This window comes from Rhyacophila brunnea, unplaced genomic scaffold (assembly GCF_057557595.1).
Source record: "Rhyacophila brunnea isolate RB1 unplaced genomic scaffold, BYU_Rbru_1.0 scaffold_19, whole genome shotgun sequence".
NCBI lineage: Eukaryota > Metazoa > Arthropoda > Insecta > Trichoptera > Rhyacophilidae > Rhyacophila > Rhyacophila brunnea.
In genome coordinates, this window is record NW_028232848.1 from 29,030,017 (window position 1) to 29,050,966 (window position 20,950).

Sequence of the window (20,950 nt, forward strand, 5' to 3'; positions counted from 1 at the left end):
GGTCATAATCTACGGCATTGCCGGCTCGGCTCTATTATTATTATTTCTTTTCGTAATCAGCGCTTTACTATTTGTTGGAATTGATACCGATTCGGGCCTCTCCAGATACACAGAGACATCCCCAAATGGGGACCATACGGGGGTGTCACAGTACTCACTATCAGGATGCCCTGGATGATGGCACTCTTTAAATACGCCTCGGACGTGGTATTCATTATCAGAACGTCTCGGACTGAGCATACCTCACCGCGTGTTACCTTTCACGGTTAACTTCATGTCATTGTATTAATTTATCAGTCAATAAACGCCATTTCATCAATTCACTCGAGTAACCTCCGGTTGCATCACCAGCAAAACTCAGTCTCCACCCCCAAAATTTTTAATGCAAGACGTTTTTTTTATTTTTGTCTGGTCTTGTAAAATAAATTCCAGAGCACACTAAATGTGAGTCCTGCTACAAATCAATGACCAATGCGAAATGATTTCCAGCTAATTAACAATTAACCTGAGTAACCTTGTCCAGTTTATAGGCCCAATGTAATTGTATTGTGGTAATTGAATATGGTTTATTTATATAGTTGGCCAAAACCTTACCAAATATATTACTTCATAGTATATAAACGTGAAAAAGCATTTCATAAAATATAAATTAATGTGCAACAAAGTTCTAATACATATATTTTTATATTTATTTTGTTATAAAAACTATGACAGTTAAGTGCAATATTTTTTACACTCCATGTTTCAAATCTAGTACTAAATCAACATTCATAAACAAACAAATAACATCGCAAAGCTTTTTTCGAAAATCATTTAACTGTACATTTTAGGGAGGCGTATACTTTCAATAAAAATGATTAACTCGATTAAAATGGAGTAACTTTTAGTATACCATTTGTACTGTTTGGCAGAGTCGTAGAGCGTTATTGTCCATTGTAAAAAATACACATAAATCCATTGTATTGATTTTCAAATTCGCGTAAAATTTTATTTCGTAGTATTTTTGTTTAGAAACACTACATCTGTTTATTTAACTTAATCTGGGATTACAATATAATCTCACTACAAATTCCGTTCATTTTTTCGCCTTTCTTGTAACCTATTTAAATGAACATTATATTATGCGTGGTTTTATTGCTGAATTGGCTGACATCTATTTCTCGTAAAAACAAAAAAAAACTGTTAATACAAACCTCCACTCTGTGGAGGCCCATATGATATTATTAGGATCAGACATGGTGAAAAATACAAACTAACAAACAAAAGAATTTTATAATGTAATTGCTCATTATTTTCACTTACTTAATGTATATTATAAGCTTCCCAATCTCAGGTATGTTTCTGAGGGTTTTGCAAACTTACACACTGTCAATAAAAAGTACGTAAAGTATTGATAAACTATTTTTTTTATTCAACGAATGTAACATTCTATATACTGAATATACAATATAATTTTAAAATCTTATGCATATACACACAAGAAAAAATCGTTTATGTAGACAAAATACGACGGGACTTGAACCTGTATCTGCTGGATTCGCGCCAGTACCATTAAAACTTGACCATTAAACTACGGCCGCCTTAGATAATTAAGACGATTTTAACTATTAGTTGTTACATGAAATGCTTATCGAATTGCGTTATAAGGTTGGCTATCGGTTTTAATATATTAAATTAAGGTAGATATCAATTAATTCCCTAATTACTAACCGACGTCGCGGATTACTCCATTATTTAATTTTCATAATTGTAATTATCTCGCCGTAATTATCGCCCGTAGTTTAATCGTAAAACATACTGGCGCAAATCCAGCAGATACAGGTACAGGCGTTGTATTTTTTCTAGTGTGAGTATGCTGTTATATGGTATGAGGTGTTTTCAAATTATGTATATTCAGTAAAGTATTGAATAAAAACTTTTAATTAATATTATGCAAGTAGGTGTTATACACATCATTATTAAATTTTACCCAACTATGTAATATATAGTGTGTACGCATTTATGATGGTATGAGATAAGAACGTGATATAATTTCCTCATTTTGGGAACAAACTCGTATCTAAGGGGGTGAAAAACCATTACATATCTAATGCACGTAACCAAGTAACCTTGAAATACTAGAATCCATCACCCCTCATACATACGAGGGTGGGTCAATAAGTCCTTAGAAAAGCCGACAGGTGGCGCGACTAGTACTGTAAGCGGTTTGTTTTCATGCAGCGGCACTACCGATTCAGTATGCTGCGAAGTTTCAATCAGATTGGTCGGGTTGTTGTGTGTTTCTCGTACATTTAAAAAAAAATTTGCTTGTGGAAAATGGAAAAATGGAAAATGGAGAAAATTGAGTTTAGAGCTGTTATTAAACATTTTAATATAAAAGGGTTAACAGCAAAGGAAATAAAAAATGAGTTGGATTTAGTTCACGGCATATCTGCTCCTTCACTTGCAACTATTTATAACTGGTTAAATGAATTTAAACGTGGTCGTACATCAACAAAGGATGGACCACGCTCAGGACGTCCTGTAGAGGTGACTACACCAGAAATGATCAATAAAATCCACGATATGGTGTTAAGTGACCGAAGATTAAAGTTGAGTGAGATAATTGAGGTTACAGGGATCTCAAAAGGTAGCGTCATTTCTATTTTACATGACAAATTGGGCATGAAAAATATTTCTGCAAGATGGGTGCCGCGTTTGCTCACAGTCGACAATAAACGCAATAGGGTGGTGGCCTCTAAAGCCCTGTTGTCGCTCATGCAACGCAATCCGGATGAATTTTTTCGTCGCTTTGTGACTGTAGATAAAACATGGATACACCACTATACTCCCGAGACGAAAGAACAGTCAAAGCAGTGGATTGCGAAGACAAACCATGTCCAAAGAAGGCGAAAACCGTAAAATCAGCTGGTAAGGTTATGGCTACTGTATTTTGGGATGCACGTGAAATTATTTTCGTTGACTATTTGGAAAAAGGAAAAACAATAACAGGTGATTATTATGCATCTTTATTGGACCAGCTAAAAAACAAAATTGAAGAAAAACGGCCTCATTTAAACAGGAAAAAAATCCTCTTTCATCAGGACAATGCCCGTGTTCACACATGTTTACGATCAATGGCTAAAATTGAAGAATTGAAGTTCGAATTGGTCGACCACCCACCGTATTCGCCAGATTTAGCCCCCAGTGACTTTTTCCTTTTCCCAAACTTAAAAAAATGGCTAAGTGGACAACGTTTTTTTTCAAATGAAGAAGTCATCGATCGGACAAATGCTTATTTTGAGGACCTTCCGAAAACTTATTTTTCTGACGGTTTAAAAAAAATGAGAAACGTCTAACCAAGTGTATTGAGCTCCAAGGAGATTATGTTGAGAAATAAAAAAAAAATACAAAAATAAAAACTATTTTAATGCTTTTTTCTAAGGAATTATTGACCCACCCTCGTATTAGATGGAATGCAATAACGCACACGAAATAATCACGCAGTGTCGCGGTGGATTAAATTGGGCGGCCGGAATACGTTATATTAGGAATCCCATTTTGCGAATTTCACGGGATTAACGTGCGATCTATAGAAACTGAGAGGATGGGGGAGGGGGCTTAGCGATGATGAGTCATCGAACGTCAGCCCCCCTCGAACTTCGATTTATTGCCGCAAACAATTCGTGATCTAATATATTTTTTCAAAACAAATACTTACAAATAATCCTTTTTCGTATTACAATATCGATAAAGTCACATCCGAAGAACCGATATGATATAATATCAGACATCAGTGGCGAAGGGTGGAGGTAGGCAGTCAAGATCCGACATAAATAATGCACACTAAACTTTGTCAGTCAAACGTATTTGTTTTCATTTAACTAAGCGACAGTGCTCATAGAACGCGTCGAGCGGGCGAAGTCGGCGAATGCAGTGTTTATTCATAACCATAATCACACGTCTCTTCCCGCGCATTACTCTTCACCTATGTAATAAGCGGCCCAAGCAGCACAAAATAATTATTTTTACAGTGTCTCTCATAACAAAGCAATAAAAATATTATATTATTTCGGGGCTTGTCATTAATATTTACGACGACATTATTCAACCAGCGAAATATAGGACACGGAACAATGACTTCTCTGTAATTAAATAATTGCTTTTCGCCCGTCGATCGATGACGCCTCGAGCAGCGTAATTTTGGTAGCCGTGTTCAATGAATGGACTTCTTTGTATTTTCATTAAATCGTATCGCCGAGAAGCGAAAAACGGTAACTCATGCGGCATGCGGCGTATTTGATTACGTTGTATTTTTGATGATTTACGCGCCACTTGTAGAAATTTTGCGCGAGCGCCGCACTCGCTGCGTCAATGGGCTTTATGCCTAAGACTACAATGTATAGATAGTGTTTGTTAATTTTTAAAAATCAATTAAATCCTGCCTAATTCAGATATTTTATAGATTAAGGAATATTTTTTTATCGATTATGGCTTGATTTAGGCAGGGCTTGATCAATTAAAAAAAACTAACCAACACCATCTGTAATATGTATTCTTAATTCAATGAAAACAAATAAGTATGACTGAAAAAGTGTGCACTATTTTTGTCGGATCGCCCATGACATACCTAAACTATTATGGTTTGGTTAGGCAGGGTTTAATTAAACTACTTTTAAAAACTGATCATCACCATTTGCAAATTGTATTAAATGAAAACAAATAAGTATGACTGACAAAGTTTAGTGTGCACTATTTATGTCGAATCTCAACAGCCTACCTCCACCCGTCGCCGCTGTCAGACATATCCAACGCGTCGATCACGATGAATTTTCGGCTTTATTATGAGTCGTGAAAATGTGAAAAAAACTTTATTAGATTTTGAAAGGGAAGTATTAACTAGAGCATTGGAGCGGAGCTCGGAGCAGGAGCACGGAGCACTGGAGCAATGGGATTTTACCCGGAGCACCGAAAATTTGTACTGCTCCGGATGTTTTTTTTTTAATAAATTTTCGCCCTAAAATCCAATGAATTTGACACTTTGCATTGCATTTTTAACATTGGAATTATTTGGACGAAAATTTAATAATAAAAAAATCCGGAGCAGTGGACTAATACAAATTTTTGGTGCTTCGGGAAAAACCCCATTGCTCCACTGCTCCGTGCCCCTGCTCCGAGCTCCGCTCCAACGCTCTGGTTTATACTACACTCTGGTGTACAGAAAATTTATTTCAACTTCATAAGGCACTATTAAATAATAATTATTTTTAAAAAATCTGCTATGTAGGCAAATTGTCACGCGGCCAGGTCATTTCACCCCTAATAATTCCTAAAGTCCCGGAGCAACCCTCTCGACGACCTTAACCCAAATTGCATCTCGTTCGCAGGGGGCAGCCAACGCGACTTCGTAAATAACATTACGGCAGCGATGAGACCTCTTGGAACGCAGATTTCTACACTATGGAGTTAAAACGGGCTCACAAAGGATCTAAGAGACGGTCTTTCGCTTGTAGAGGGTACTTCTTATGTTGATTTGTTGACGGAATCGGGGCGACTTGATCTGTATTGATACAGGACGATTCGAAAATACCGTAGAATAACAAAACGAAGTGTGTACTACTGGCAAACCTTTAGTGTTGTAAGTAAAGCCATTCAACACTAGAAAATATAGTTTGAATGAGTCTAGACTTGTTTTTTTCCGTATGCGCACTAAAAGTATCACAATTGTCACAGTTGGTAACTTTACAGTTAATGGCAGAAAACTCTATTTACTATACTATCTACTACTATTTTGATACTAATTCGACATTATATATAATATTATATTTATATTATACACAGTTATGGAATTGATATGAATATTTTGATAGGAGCTCTCTTGGTCCCAAAATCAAGCATGGGGAAGTTACACTTTGAATTGGATGCTGCAGGTATATTCTTAACGGTTATCAATTTAGCACGTTTCCGTTATTTTCATTCTTACAAATTAGCACGGAATGTATTGTTTACATTAAAGGTTAGCAGCGGCTATCTCTAACTCATAATACGGCCAAAATTTAGATTGGTAGACATGTCTGTCAGATTCGGATATGTTCGTAATGCCGAACCCAAGTGGATAAGACCGAACACAAACGGATAAAGCCGAACGAATGACATCTAGTTGGTAATAAGCCGAACACAAGAAGTTTGTATTGACACGTCAAACATCATCAATATTACCTACAATTTCCTTAGTCTTATCATTGCGATTGCAGCAAAACTGTCGGATCTTGCGTCTCAGTACTCAATATGTAAAATTGACATACTATGTCTCGTTCTCAAAATTAGCACTGCTAAGCGAGGTGCTGTTAAAAGATATTACCCTTTGACAGTTCAGACGGTTAACTTTTGTTACATAATTAACCGCCAGAATACGTAACGTGATAAATGTGATATATTTATCACAATTACTCTTTTATGACGTTAAATGATATGTTAGAATAAGGCTGCTGAAGGACTACAGATCCCTTCTCAGATTTACGAATACGAACGCATAGGATATGTTGGTCACTTCCACTGAAGGGCAACACGTCTTGCTAAAAGGCACAAATTAAAAACAAAAATAAAACTTATGAAACTAATGTCGATAAAGTATGAACATTACTACGACAACCGTCCACCATCAGAATATGTTTTGCTTTACCGTCTGCTACACGCAACAGGAAGGTGGAGCTCAATTCGTACAAGTCAAGGTGGGTCTTAAGCCACGCCATACGTCGTCATCACTTGCTGCGTTTGCCATTGATCTTCCCTCTAACGACGAGTTTTGTCATCTCATAATGAGTGATCGATGAGTGAAGTACCGTTTTGATTTCATGTGGAACTTCTTGGCCCTTTCCGATTTATTTGAGGACATCAATATTCATCATCCAGTCAGTTAAAAAAAGTTTAAAATTGCAATTAACTAAAATTATTAAATTATATAAATGAAAACAATACGAAAATCAATGCGTAGGTTTATTCATATATTATATTCAACTAATAAATGTAAGTTGGAAAGATTAATCACGTCAAAAAAACTCTGTGAGACTACTTAGGTCTAAGTTAAAAATTTAACTTAAAATCCAATTAACTCGAAACATTTTTTTGTAGTTATTCAAATGTCTGCTCGATGTTCACGATAATTCATGATAATAATCTAAGAAAAAATTAAGATTTTTCCGTAAAACTTTATAATCTGTTTCATCTAAGTATTCCGGTAACTCAAAGAGTTTTCCTCGTCTGCTGCCTTTGCAATTGAATTGTTAAAATGTAGAATTATTTATATGTATTGTTAACAGAAGAGATGATTATTTGTAGGTGTTGTATAATAATTTAATTTTGGTGACCTTAGTTTGCGCATATTTGCATTCGTGTCACTTGAATAGTTTGATGAAACGGGGGTCCAAGTGGGTACTGTTTAAAAATAATAAATCAGCAGCGGAATAAGTAAAAGGCGAAATGAGACGTCTCCTTATCGCGCGGGGGCTGACAAGAAAAGTTGTCTTCGCATAGTCATCTGCAAAAACTGATGGATTCTTAATGCCTTCCGGAAGTGCCTACATTATCCGACATTTTCTCTCGGAAATGACTTGCAGCTTTGTGATTGGATTCGGAGATCGGTGAGGAAAACTTCCAAATCTACTTCGCTTAAATCGAGAGCTTTCACACGAGAAAAAGTTTAAGAAATTGGCTTTATAGTAACAAAGATTAGCACAAAGAAATTTTACATATAAAAAAAATGGAATGAAGAAATTTTCTAAGTCTTGGAGAACTTTTTTCTATCTTATATTAAAACAATATTGAGAGTAGTTAACTAGTCAAGTAGAATCAGGTAAGTTTGGAAGTTTATCAAACATTAACTTCAATAGACCCATCATTGCTGAAATCATTTTAGATTAGATTATCATTTGACATCTATAATCGAGTACACAGAAAAATATTTAATACAAGTGTGCCGATCACGATAGTTTTTCGTGAAGTATCTCATATCGTCAGGTACAGTGACGTCCCTAGACAAAATGCCGCCACTAGGCAGCGGCAAAATGACGCCCCATTTTTATACAGTACATCATTTCATGACTCCAATATCTAAAAAAATGTGTTGTATGGATACATTACTAACAATATATATTATATATATATATATATATACCACTGAAAACAAAATTAAATCGTGGACGAGAAGTGGTAGGTGGGACGCTCCGTAAGAGGGGGGTGCATCTTCAGTTTCGACAGCCAACGCAATTTCCGTGCAGACTGCAATTGTTCATAAATCTGCACGTGTCGTTGCTGGTTACCAAGGACGTTGAAGTGCAACGGATGTAAGCTAGACATCGCGAACACGACAAAATTAATATATTTTGTTTCCAACCAGTATTTTTTTTAAATTAAAAGATATTTTCGTTGTTACTAAATTTAGGTAGGTAAGTAGCTATCTCTAAATATATCAAATGATTCTCCTAGATTTGCCGCCCTTCGAGTATCTGCCGCCACCATGCGACGCTCAATCTGCCTACCCCCACGGGACGTCACTGCATAGGTACTATCTTAGATGAAACATGAATTTTAAAAGTAAGTACAAATTTTATCGTAACACGTCAGAGGCATAGGTACACATTAAGAAGAAAAAAAATATTAAAAATTTTGCGCTCAATAGGACTTGAACCCGCAACTATTATTTATAATCGGGCGTTGCGATTTACCTTACCGATACCAATCACGCCGACGTTACGACGTCAGCATATCTCGAAATTTTAGTGCTGACGTACTTGCACTTTCTATTATTGTTTTAATTATTTTTTTTTTCATTCGAGTGAATAATGAGAAAAAATAATGCTTAGTGCCTATTCCGTATACCTTGGTTTAGAAGTATTTGTTTATATTATAATCATTGAGAATATAAATAATAGGTATTGTGTTATCATAATTTATTCAAAGTATAAAAATCTAAGTAGGGACAAAATCTGTCGATTAGGACATAAGAGTGTATTTTTACCATTATTTTATAAAATGCTATATATGTAATTGAATACTTTTTTTTCTGACCATGTCCGATCCTAAGAAAATAATATGGGCCACCACGGAGTGGAGGTTTTGTATTAACAGATTGTTGTTGTTTTTTTTTTTATTAGAAATTGATGTCACCTACTTGCTCAACCTATTAGGTCCAATGATTTGAGTTACCCCATCTCCAATCGTCATATATATGCAGCCGATACTCTGACTTCAAACAGACATTGATAAGCAATGTGTGTATTTGCCAGACGCAGGATTCGAACTCACGACAATATAACCCGACGCATAAGCCGCTCGGCCATCGTGGGCGTAATCGTGGATAACTAACTACCAGTATTTTAAAAATGTACATAAGTTTTTTTTTATCGGATGCGTTTGAATACGCTCTAAAATAAAATAATTAAGAATAGACGCATTTTATTAGATTCAATATGAACATTAATTCAATATTCATAGCTGAGTTTGGCAAAATTCATGAATTCAAGAATGAAAACCTAACTAAACTAACCTTACAAATAATCCAGTATATCGGCAATTTTCAAAAATTGTTTGCTGCTGGCTTCCTGTAAAGTGTAACCCGACAAGAACCGTGTTTTATTTAGACATGAATTTTATGTCAGTAGGTACTATACGACCCAAAGAGGTTGGACGGTCCTTAATATACGGCCATATATTGACGATACAAAGTGTGTGACGTGCGATACGGCGAACAGCATACGTACAAGTTTCCGGACATGATTAAAATTAATTGGAAAAGAAACCAATTTATTGAAACTCTTCTTTGTAATATTAAGCGGTGTCCACATTGGCAACAAGTTGCTGGCAACAAGTTGCTGGCAACCTCATTAAATTTCGAATAAAATAATTTATAGTCTTATAAATTATAATAATTATCGTGATATTTAATGAGGTTGCCAGCAACTTGTTGCCAATGTGGACACATGTACAGCGTTAAATCTCGTAATAATTTTAATATGAATCAATCAGTTATCTGCTAATAAATATCAATATCAAGACTTATATATATTTAGATGTAGGAAAAACATACGTCACTCACATAGGTACTAGTAACTAGTGCATGGCAGATTTCTTTCATTGTCGATAAACGACCGAAATTTTATGAACACTCTCTCGTACATACCTGAAACAAAAGCAAAAAACAACAATAAGTAAAAGGAAGATAACAGATAACACTTTTGAATGAAATAATCATCAATCATTCATGAATAATCTTGACTTAACAATCAAAGCGCTTGAATGTTGACAGGCGCTATCGATTTGAAGTCACCGGAAGCAAATGAATAATAGTTTTCAACGCTCGCCGGTCTATTAATACAATCATGATGAGAATATTGATAAAGACAGGCCTCAGCGGTGTTTGCCAATTTTACAGTCGTTGACAAAAATTGACAGACAGAATGAGAAAATAAACTAGTTGGGAGAAAAAAATGTTTTTGATATGTAAAAAAGGCTAGAAAATACCACATCCAAAAAATAAGTCAAATCTGTAGGTACATATCGTCGCTGTAGGATTGTTTTGTCGAATAGACCAAATGTCAAATGTTCAGGAGACGAAAAACAAATTTGATTATCCTATATTTAAATACATGAAGTTATTTAAATTGTTGTTTTTACAGCATATGAATGCTGTTTTTATTACAAAGCAATTTAAAGAAAAGGATGGTCCATTTAGATACAAAAAATCATTCAAAGGTAGATTTCGACAAAAACGGATATTCGACAAACCAATCCTATAGCGACGATATGTAACTAGCAATTCTAGCTTTTTGTGAGAAATTATGACCTATTTGTGGCAGAAGCGAAGGGTGGAGGTAGGCTGTTAATATCGCCATAAATAGTGCACATTCAACTTTGTTAGTCATACTTGCGTAGGTATTTGTTTTTATTGAACTAAGACTACAATTTATTTTAGATGGTGTTAGCAAGTTTTTAAAAATCAATTGAGCCCTGCTCAAACCAGACCATAATAGTTTTGGTGTATGTACTTTGGGGCGATACGACATGATTGTGCACTCTTTTTCAATCATGCTTATTTGTTTTCGTTGGATTAATAACACAATATATTATACATTTATTGTTGTTCATTTTTTTTATTCATTAAGCCCTTCCTAAACCAAACTATTATAGATAAAAATATTATTCTATCTACAAAATATCCAAAGTTGTGTATTATTTAATTGCATAATTTTAGATATTTTATAGATAGTAGATTTTATAGAGTATTTTTGACTATTATCTATTATAGCTTGGTTTTCGAACGGTTTAATTGAATTTTAAAAACTAACCAACACCATCTATAAATTATATTTTTATTTCAATGAAAAAAATACGTATGACCGACAAAGTTTAATGTCCATTATTTATGGTGAATCTTAACAAACTACCTCCGCCCATCGCCACTGATTTGTGGTGTCGAGAAACGTAAGGTTTTTGACAACATATGCCAGGTGCGTATTTTTCAGCTAGGTGCGTAATAAAAATAATATATCTGGCAAAAAAACACTGCTAATCGCCAAGCGTGCTATTTATGGAGAAAAAGATGTCACCTAACGACATATTAATTGCATAAAATACAGGCTAAAAATATTAAATGAGGCAGTATATTATGGCTTACACCACATTAATATAAAATAAATAAAAGCATAGGATAAAATTGGTCACCCCATTTACATATTATGTATTTTCTATGCATACATTATTTCAGATTTTCAGATAAAATGTCTACAAACACGCGAGAATTACCGATAATAGGATTTTAATATTGAATTAAATGAAACGTGTCTATGATCAACGGGCCGGATGAAATAGACAGAAATAATCCAAAAATAATTATATTTAATGACGTAGGTACCTTATTAGGTGAATCGACGTAAATGACATATGTTGTAATTATGGAAAAATGTTTTACATTGAAGGTATATTGATCCATATAATATTTGATTTGATTGTAACTTCTTATAATATGTCTAATAGTCAAACCTTGTGAATGATAATTTAAATAATTTTTATAAAAAACCGTTTTATTTCAGTATCAGTTTAGTTAAGTTAGTTCAGTTTAAAATTATAATCACATTATCAGCATAAAATATAACTAAAGATATCAAGTCATAATATATTAAGTGCGGCGGCTCTCGTGGTGCAGTTGGTAAGGTGCTCGCCTTCCACCCGAGAGTTCCTGGGTCCGATTCCCGGTCATGACAAAAACATTTATGTGTTTTTCTCAAAGCCTGGGTGTTTGTGACTGTTCAAAATTACTAACAACCACCTTGTACGAAAAAGCAAGGACATGGTTATTAATAATTCTAAAAAAAATATATATATATATATATATTAAGTGCTTGTCACTCGAACTTATCATATTATATTAATTAAAATGAGTAGTCGATATCAAACCTTTCAATTAAGTTGTCCACAATAATTAATCTCTCAATAATTGAATAATTGTTCCTCGCAAACTGTGTCCGAGAATGACGTAAAACTTTTAAATATTAAAAATTCACATATATAACTAAATAAAACAAGCATAAAAATAGTTCTGTGTATCCGAATAAAATCAAACTTAGTAGTTGGACATCATACCAAATTAAAATACCAAACTACAAATGGCAATTCCGACGTAAAGTGATGAGCAACTATAATATAACATCAAATAACTATAATCGGTAAGAACTAATTTGTAAGTCTTGACCAACTGAAGCGTTAGTATGCCACTGTGTCTATACACAGTCCTTTGAATTCCTTCCCTTTTTCGAGCAGTTGGACTCCTTCCATCCCTGATAGCCTTGGCCTGCTTAGAATCGTCGATTTTTTCGTAAATGATTAAAATTCTTATAAATAAACAAATATGTTTGAATAATATTTTCAATCTTAAACTTTTTTTCTACAAAACGTTAGAATTTCTATAATAAAATAAAATTATTACACCTTAGATTAATTAAAACTTAGTTTTATTATTTCTCATACGTTTGCAATCATCTTCTTCTCATCCTCACAAATATTAAATTCGACAAAAGTTTTTTTTGTTGATAGCTACTTCGGTTGTAACACCATTATCAAGACTAGTCCGAAATGGATATCGACTTGAAAAAACATCCCGTAGAATTTAATATAATTTATATTATCATTTGTAAAATGTATAATTATTTCAAAAATGTGTAATTAAAATATAATTTAATTATAAAGTTAAAATCATTTGAAGAGATACAATATAGACGGAAAATTTTATTGCCATCAAATGACATAGTTCTACTATGATGTGTTCATAATTTGTGTTTTGTGTTTTCTCTCTATTACGGATCGATTTTTAAATGGTTGTAGGTTTAGGTTTTATACAATCACTATACTTATTTTAAATAGGAAATACTATCAATTTATATTCCAAAGTATTGATATATATATATATATATATATTACTAAAATAATTTTAAGCAGAAATACACCGAATATGCGGAAAAACCCCATTTGAGGATAGATTATATTCATTAAACAATACAGTGAACATCAAACAGACAACTGTGGAAATCATTATATTGCATATTATTATTTCACAAAATCACTATTCCGGTTGGATACATTTCCAAGTAAATCCAGGTAGAACAATTAGCAATAACTAACTAACTTGCTCTAAAAATATTTACCGCGTAAAGTTTCATATTGCGACAACGGGTTGCCGTGGGGCTATTCTGGGTAATGATAATTTTAATCAAAATGGAATATTTAACCACATCGCAAGGCTGTGTATTAGATTAAAGTTATTGAATTACGTGTAATTGGACAGACCCGTTCGGCTTAGTGCCTCAAGCCACACCACTGACAGTCAACTAATAACGGCAGGATGTTTGATAATTCGTTAGACTAACGATTTCGTTACGCTCGACTTTGAAACGGCATTTTCAAGTCTTACTGAAACACAGTGATCGCTGATAAATCTTTAAACGCGTTAAATTTAAACATTAATATATGTGTCGCTGAGTTTCAAAACCCCCTATAACACCTTTTCATTTTGTTGAGAAAATCAATAAAAACTTCTCAGTTTATGGATAAAGGGATTATCGATGTTTTTCTTTTTTTGCCCAAAGATAGATCATTTTTGGAAATATTTTGCATACCTATTTATATTGTATTCTAGTCCACTGATTAAATAAAAGACTTAAATGTTTGGTTATAGCGGGTTTTGTAAGTAACATAGTGTTATAGCGGTTTTTGAAATACCCATTGAAGGTTATAGCGTATTTTGTTAGGAAAACTTTTGACAACTTAAAGTCGGAATCTTCCATTGGTGGCGCGTGGTAGGATTAAAAAGAGTTATATATTTTTATTTAATAAACGTTTTATTTATTTAAAATTAGTATTATAAGTAGGTACGTATTCTAAAATAGCAGTTTAAAATGAAAAAAAACATTATCATTTTGTTCCTATATTACATAAACAAAAATTTAAGGAAATCTTTAATATAAAGAAATAGGTAAATAAAAATTAGGAATCATTAAAAATTATTAAAAAATGTTACAATTTTTCATTGTTCAGTAAAAAGAATTCTATTAAAAATACAATGCAATTTACATAAAAACACTGTATGTATAGCATATTTTATCGTTCTCAAAAAAACAATATAAAATAAAATATATAGGTACATTGGTTTTAAAAAATATGAGTGGCGCGGTACTCTCATAATTTGACTGCAAACATGTTTCATTCATTTATTTTATATTTCACTTGAGTAAATTAATTGTTTACCTTCTTTATTTTTCATAACATTTTTTATAAGACGATACATGTAAATAAGTGAGTCAAATAATCTGTCACCGCGCTGAGCCAGAGCATCACCACTTGAACTTGAATGTGAAAGGTATTTGTTATACTTATAAGAAGTAACTAAGTTATTATATGTAATAATAATAATGATAAATTATAAAACATTTCACAGTACCTACACATTGATAATATATAAGTGCAATTTGTGAATGGTGCCATTGAAAAATGATTATAAAAATAAAATTATTATTATAAATTATAAAAATATATTAGAGAAAAGAACAGTTTTAACCAGTTCATAATTGAGTTACACGCCACTGGAAATTCAGATGATGACTCGCGCATTTTTAACACATTTATGTCTAATTTAACTTACCGTTTACGGCGTATTTCGTTGAATTTCCAAGATTTTGGATGGCTCAACCTCTTCCTAGCTTTATTAACTGGAGATTTAACCATATTTATAAGTTCGTCACACATTTTAAGACTATAAATCGTAAGAATAACAAATCAACAAAACAGCACTCTTACCGCAACTCATGACATAAATGTACTGGCGGCCATGTTGCATTTCGTCTGATTCTCGCTTCTTATTGGTCAGTTGTGTTATAGGGGATTTTGAAAGTAACACATAGTGTTATAGCGTGAATTGATTGACACATTGATTTTCTTTCATAAATGACAGTCAATCATAGCGGACTTTGAAAGATACAATAAAATTTTCATGTAGAGATTTTAATTACGAATCCATTGATATATATCTCAATTATTTCAAAAAGGTGTTATAGCGGATTTTGAAACTCAGCGACACATATATTATATTTTGCATAAACACCATGTATTTAATGGTAACCGGACAAAACAGAATATGACAAAACAGAACATGACAAAACAGAACAGTGACAAAACAGAAAATGACAAAACAGAACATGACAAAACAGAACAGTGACAAAACACCAGGGAAAAAATGAAACATTAATTTTTGTGGAATCTATTTAGGTTAGGTTAGGTTAGGTCATTCTTTCGTTGTAACTGGCCACCCAATCATTCTGAACATATTATATTGATTAAGATGAGGTATCCTAAGCTTGCCGGCAAAGTCCCGTTTATTTGAGGCTTTCTAGCGATTAGGAATGCAGAAATTAGGTATAGGTATAAGTTGATTTATTATGGCGTATTGAAAATCTATTAAAAATTTATCAACATAATAGAGATAGGACAATTTCAATATTAAATTTATATTTTTCTTGAAAGGCCATAGTTATATTTATCGTTGTTCTGTTTTGTCATGTTCTGTTTTGTCATTTTCTATTTTGTCATTTTCTGTTTTGTCACTGTTCTGTTTTGTCATGGAACCGCAGTGATAGCTGATATCGATGAATTAATAAATGTATTAAAATCGTTGAAAAAGTTTCTGATGAAAAAATATAAACCTATGTAGTGAAATAAACTAGCAGCACTATTCAACCTTTTTTGTTCGACTTACCCAAAAGAACCTCGTTATTATGTGACACCATACAGTTTACTATAAGTAAACCTGTACATTTGATTTTTTCACGGTACAGTGAGGAATTTTGTTATACTTATATGATTTAGAAAATGATAAGATCCCTGTATTTTCCATTATAATATCAATAAAAAAATAGTGTTGGAATATAATATAGTGTTGGAATATACAATAATATTGGAGTAAATACCGACAAACATTATTATTATTGATTATGTTATATTATATATTATATGATTCTTAAGGAGCAAATTATGTATATGTTTAATACACCGTTCCGGAAAACTGGCTATGTCGCACCATCGCAACTAAACTGCCACAATCCAAAAAACGTCACACAGAGAAAATCAGCTTTGAAGTTTTTACCTTTCGCATTTTTGTACTGTGTTTTTGAAATATGTTTAGATATTGAATGAAGTTTTGACTTCAATTTGATGACTTAGAGATATGAAATTTTCGGTACATATACTATGAACAATAGACAATGAAACGTAGTAATTAACTCAAAACACGTGAATTTGGACTTGTGGCGGTTTAGTTGCAAGGGTGCGATGTGTACATCGAGTTAATTTTTCAGGAAAACTGTTTGAAGAAAAACTGATAAGTGATGTTTTACGCATTTAATCGGTTAGGTATACTTATGCAGCAACAAAAAAAACATTTTTATAAACTAAAAGACCAAATGATAAAATCATCGATTACGATCAAATGAGTTCTGGAATGTTTTTATTGTTTTCACAAAATATGAACATGTTCTAGTACGCAGACGCGTTGTTATTGGCTCCTTTTCAAACAACACATAGCCGGTATTGAAGGCCCATCGACAAACTATTTAAAAAAAAAATAGGAGATCATTGAATGTCTTTTATTGGAGACCCAGTTGAATTTGAGGAAGTAGAAGTTAGGCGAAGAAAGATCGTCGGATTAAACGACTCTGGATTAAACCGTTTCCTGTCTTTAACGATGGAATGCATAGTTCACACAAACAATTTTTAGCTCTTCTTAATCTCTCACGTACCTCTGATTGGATTGAATAACGATGGGTTTATTCTATAAGGACCAAACGCCGCATGTTCACAGTGTGCTACACCGAATCCCGAGAATTGAAATTTTTAACATTTCGGGAATTACCGGATCTCGAGAATCTTTTCTCGGGATTCAGGATTTCTTTATTATCAAATAATAATTTAAAAAACGATTTTCTATATGAAAAAAGTAGACAGAAAACACAAAACGTTCAAAGATTGATCGGGGCATTTAACACAATAATTAAGCCAACATCGACTCAAAATGAGCGCAATTTTTGCAACATCAGGGAATTTTGTGTTTCAAAAGCGTACGCGATTGTCAGACGCAGAGATTGAGAGTCTGTGTTTTTTGAAATTCCATTTAAATAAGTAATGTTTTGAATTATATTTGTTTTCCTACTTTCTTTTTGTTTGTCTTGGTACATAAATTTAACATTTTTTTTTTTTTGGAATCTATCTGTTTTTACACTGATTTTAGGATTTTTACAGGTTTTTTTTTAAATTTCCCGATATCTCGAGAACTCTTTTCTGGAAATCCCGAATCTCAAGATTGAGATTTTCTCGGGAAATACCCAACTCTAACCACAACACGTGGCGATGGACCGATTAAAGTAAAATCAAGGTGTACTCTGATACTGGACCAAGCTAGGGTGATGTAGTAACGATAGTAGTAGAAGTAGAGAATGCATTTATCTACCATTCAATGCTGCTGATAATGACTAATATTATTAAATATTAAAAAAAGCACACACATTTTTATTCAACTCTATGAATTATAGTATATTCTTATGGCATTGTTCCATGTCACTTAAAAGAAACAATGTATGATGTACGTACTGAACATAGACGTTACTTTGTTTATGGTAAAATTTTCATATTTAAATAAACAACTACATACCTACTTAAATAAAGCTGTGAAAACCGCTACTTCGTCTATGACATCAACAAAAATATAAGATTACTTAAATAGTACAGGATGAATTCTGTTAATATAAGTAAGTTATACTGATATAAATTTCCTCCATACAAAAAAAGCGTATCCAACATAATTTTATGGCTTGACTACAAACCATTATGTAAGAATGTTATATCTTTATAAGGAATATTTTTCACTTATGTACAAAATGAGTACCTATATACGTATAGCAGTTGATAAGAGGATTTGTCTAGACTCTAGGCGTGTCTTTATTATCAAAATGTAAAAGTAGGCGTAAGCACTGACCTACGATAAACAAAATATAACCTTCGGGAAAATCCTAAGCTCTGTGGGATTTCAAGTAAAGGCAGACATGAAATGCGAAATAACCGGGGAACACAAAACAAACGAAAACTGGCTTATCTTACTGGGTGTGGTATAACAGGATAAATATCTCGAGTGCGGAAAAATATGGGATAAACTTAAGCACGTGTTAAAGAACATACTATTTTCTAGTTAATAATATGCATTTTCGTTTGTCACATTAATGTAACGTGCTTTCGATCTTTGGGAACAGTCAACGCGGTTTTTTTTATGACGGTCAGGCCATAAATTACCCTGCTTCACAACTTTGGTCCATGGCGATGAATTTTACATTTATATCTATTAAACTGTTCTGTGGGATTAACATTTTATGTATTGTATTAACTAATTACACTAGTTATAGTATTTAACAAAAACATTACTTATAATAATCTGTATTTCATTAAGTGAGCTGAGTGTGATTGTAATTTTCAAACATATTATAAATAAGTATGTAATTAAAATAATATCTTTTAATAGTGACGAAATGACATTTTTAACGTACAGGCTTTTTGACGTTTGTCAGTGAGGGTGGTTCTGAGCGAAATTAGTGAATGAAATGTTTGTTTATTGAATGTATGATTTATTTGCCTAGTACAGTGGTCAGCAAACCGCGGCTCGCGAGCCACAAGTGGCTCTTTGGCCCCTCGGATGTGGCTCTGATACAAATGACCACGTACGGGTTAACACAGATGTCTTCGAATATAACCAACCAGAAAGCCGAAGACCTTAAATTGGTTTCAGCTTTATCAATAGCAGTTAACGAGTCTTGTGACATAAATGGTACAGCACAAGTTTCACGTATTGTACATTTTATTTCATCTACAGATCCTAAAGACGAACTTGTAGGATTATTGCCATTCAAATGTCAAACACATGGAGAGGATATTGCAAAATGCCGTAATTGAGTGTATGGAAAAACATCATGTTCCACTCGATAAAATTGTGTCAATTTCAACTAATATTTCAACAGACGGCGCGTTAAGTATGACTGGTGTAAGAAAAGTGGTTGTTGCTATTTTGAAAGGAAAAAAAGCACGAGATACTTGCTTACCATTGCATCATTCGTCAAGAAGAGGTTTGTGCGCAGACATTTGCAAAGTTATGGAATTGGTGATTAAGATTATCAACTCTATTATAGATAAAGCTTATGGATAAAGAGTTATGGAGCTCTAAATTTAAATATATCTGTGCTGATATGGACATTTTGGAGAAAAACAAATGTGAACATGTTTCACACCACAAGTATGGTAATCTACTTTGAAGGACTTGGAAGAAGGAAGACATGATAATTTTAAATACCTGGAATAGTATTCCTGACCCACATGATCAGTTGAAAAAACTAGCGTTTGCTGTTATTTCTCTTTCCGGTTCTACATATTCATGCCAATAATCTTTTTCAAGCATGAACCTTATGAAGAGTAAATTGAGAAGTCGTCTTATTGATGAGAACCTGGAATCGTGCCTAAAATTAAAAACAACAACATACAAACCTGACTTACCCAAACTTTTCAAGGAGATGCAAGGCCATTGTTCATATTAAGTGTTTATCAGTCATTGTCATGATTTAATTTTATGGATACCTTACTTACAATTTAATTTTATCAATAAATAAGATCATTATTAAGAATGATATCACGTTTACAGTGATATATAGTAAGATTAAGAAATATGGCTCTCAAAAGAAATCTCAATCGTTGTACTGCTGATATTTGGCTCTGTTGAATAATGAGTTTGCCGACCACTGGCCTAGTACAAAGTAAACAGGTTCAACAAAACAAAAAAACAAAAAAATGTGCGCCGGAACGCGTTTAACGAAGCTTGTTTCTTCCCACACGTTTTGTCAACGTATCTTGTCAAATACAATATGTAATTCTACGACATAAAATCTGATAATGCTTCATTCGATCCGGTTAATTAGTGAGAATGTTTTTTCGCGTCTTTTATAGTTAAATGATATTCTTTTAATCTAATTAATAAAATAACCTACAATTTCTGTGAAGTAAGGATAAATGAAAAATAGACAGCGCTAAAATATATTAACGACACGTTTCTTTGATAACTTAGCATTAAAATGCTGTTTAAATTATATCAGATATCATAAAATAAGCATTCACAAAGGAAAGGTAAGAGAGTGAATTTATCAGAATATTCAATACGGCTGTAAGGAAGAGCTTTGTGAAAATTCCCTGGTAGCAACTAACTACAAAGCTCAAACAGGAGTCTCTCGCAGTGTTTTTGAAAGGCAATTATTTACCGGGGATGACATACAGAGGATCAGAAACTAGCTAATTATAATCGTCTCTAAAAACGTAGTCGACTATCTCATGTACTAGACTAGATGTG

The 20,950-nt window shown here is 33.1% G+C and overlaps 1 protein-coding gene across 1 annotated transcript in view; it reads right to left on the reverse strand.

The window, feature by feature from the left end:
• Window positions 1-9,129: 9,129 nt before the first annotated feature.
• LOC147072888 (furin-like) overlaps window positions 9,130-20,950 on the reverse strand; it is a 580,379-nt gene continuing 568,558 nt past the window's right edge. Inside the window, exons 2-3 of the transcript XR_015070502.1 lie at window positions 9,963-10,156; window positions 9,130-9,848 (exon numbers count right to left, since the gene is read on the reverse strand). The gene's annotated coding sequence lies outside the window, so the exon portion shown is untranslated. The remainder of the gene's footprint in view (window positions 9,849-9,962; window positions 10,157-20,950) is intronic.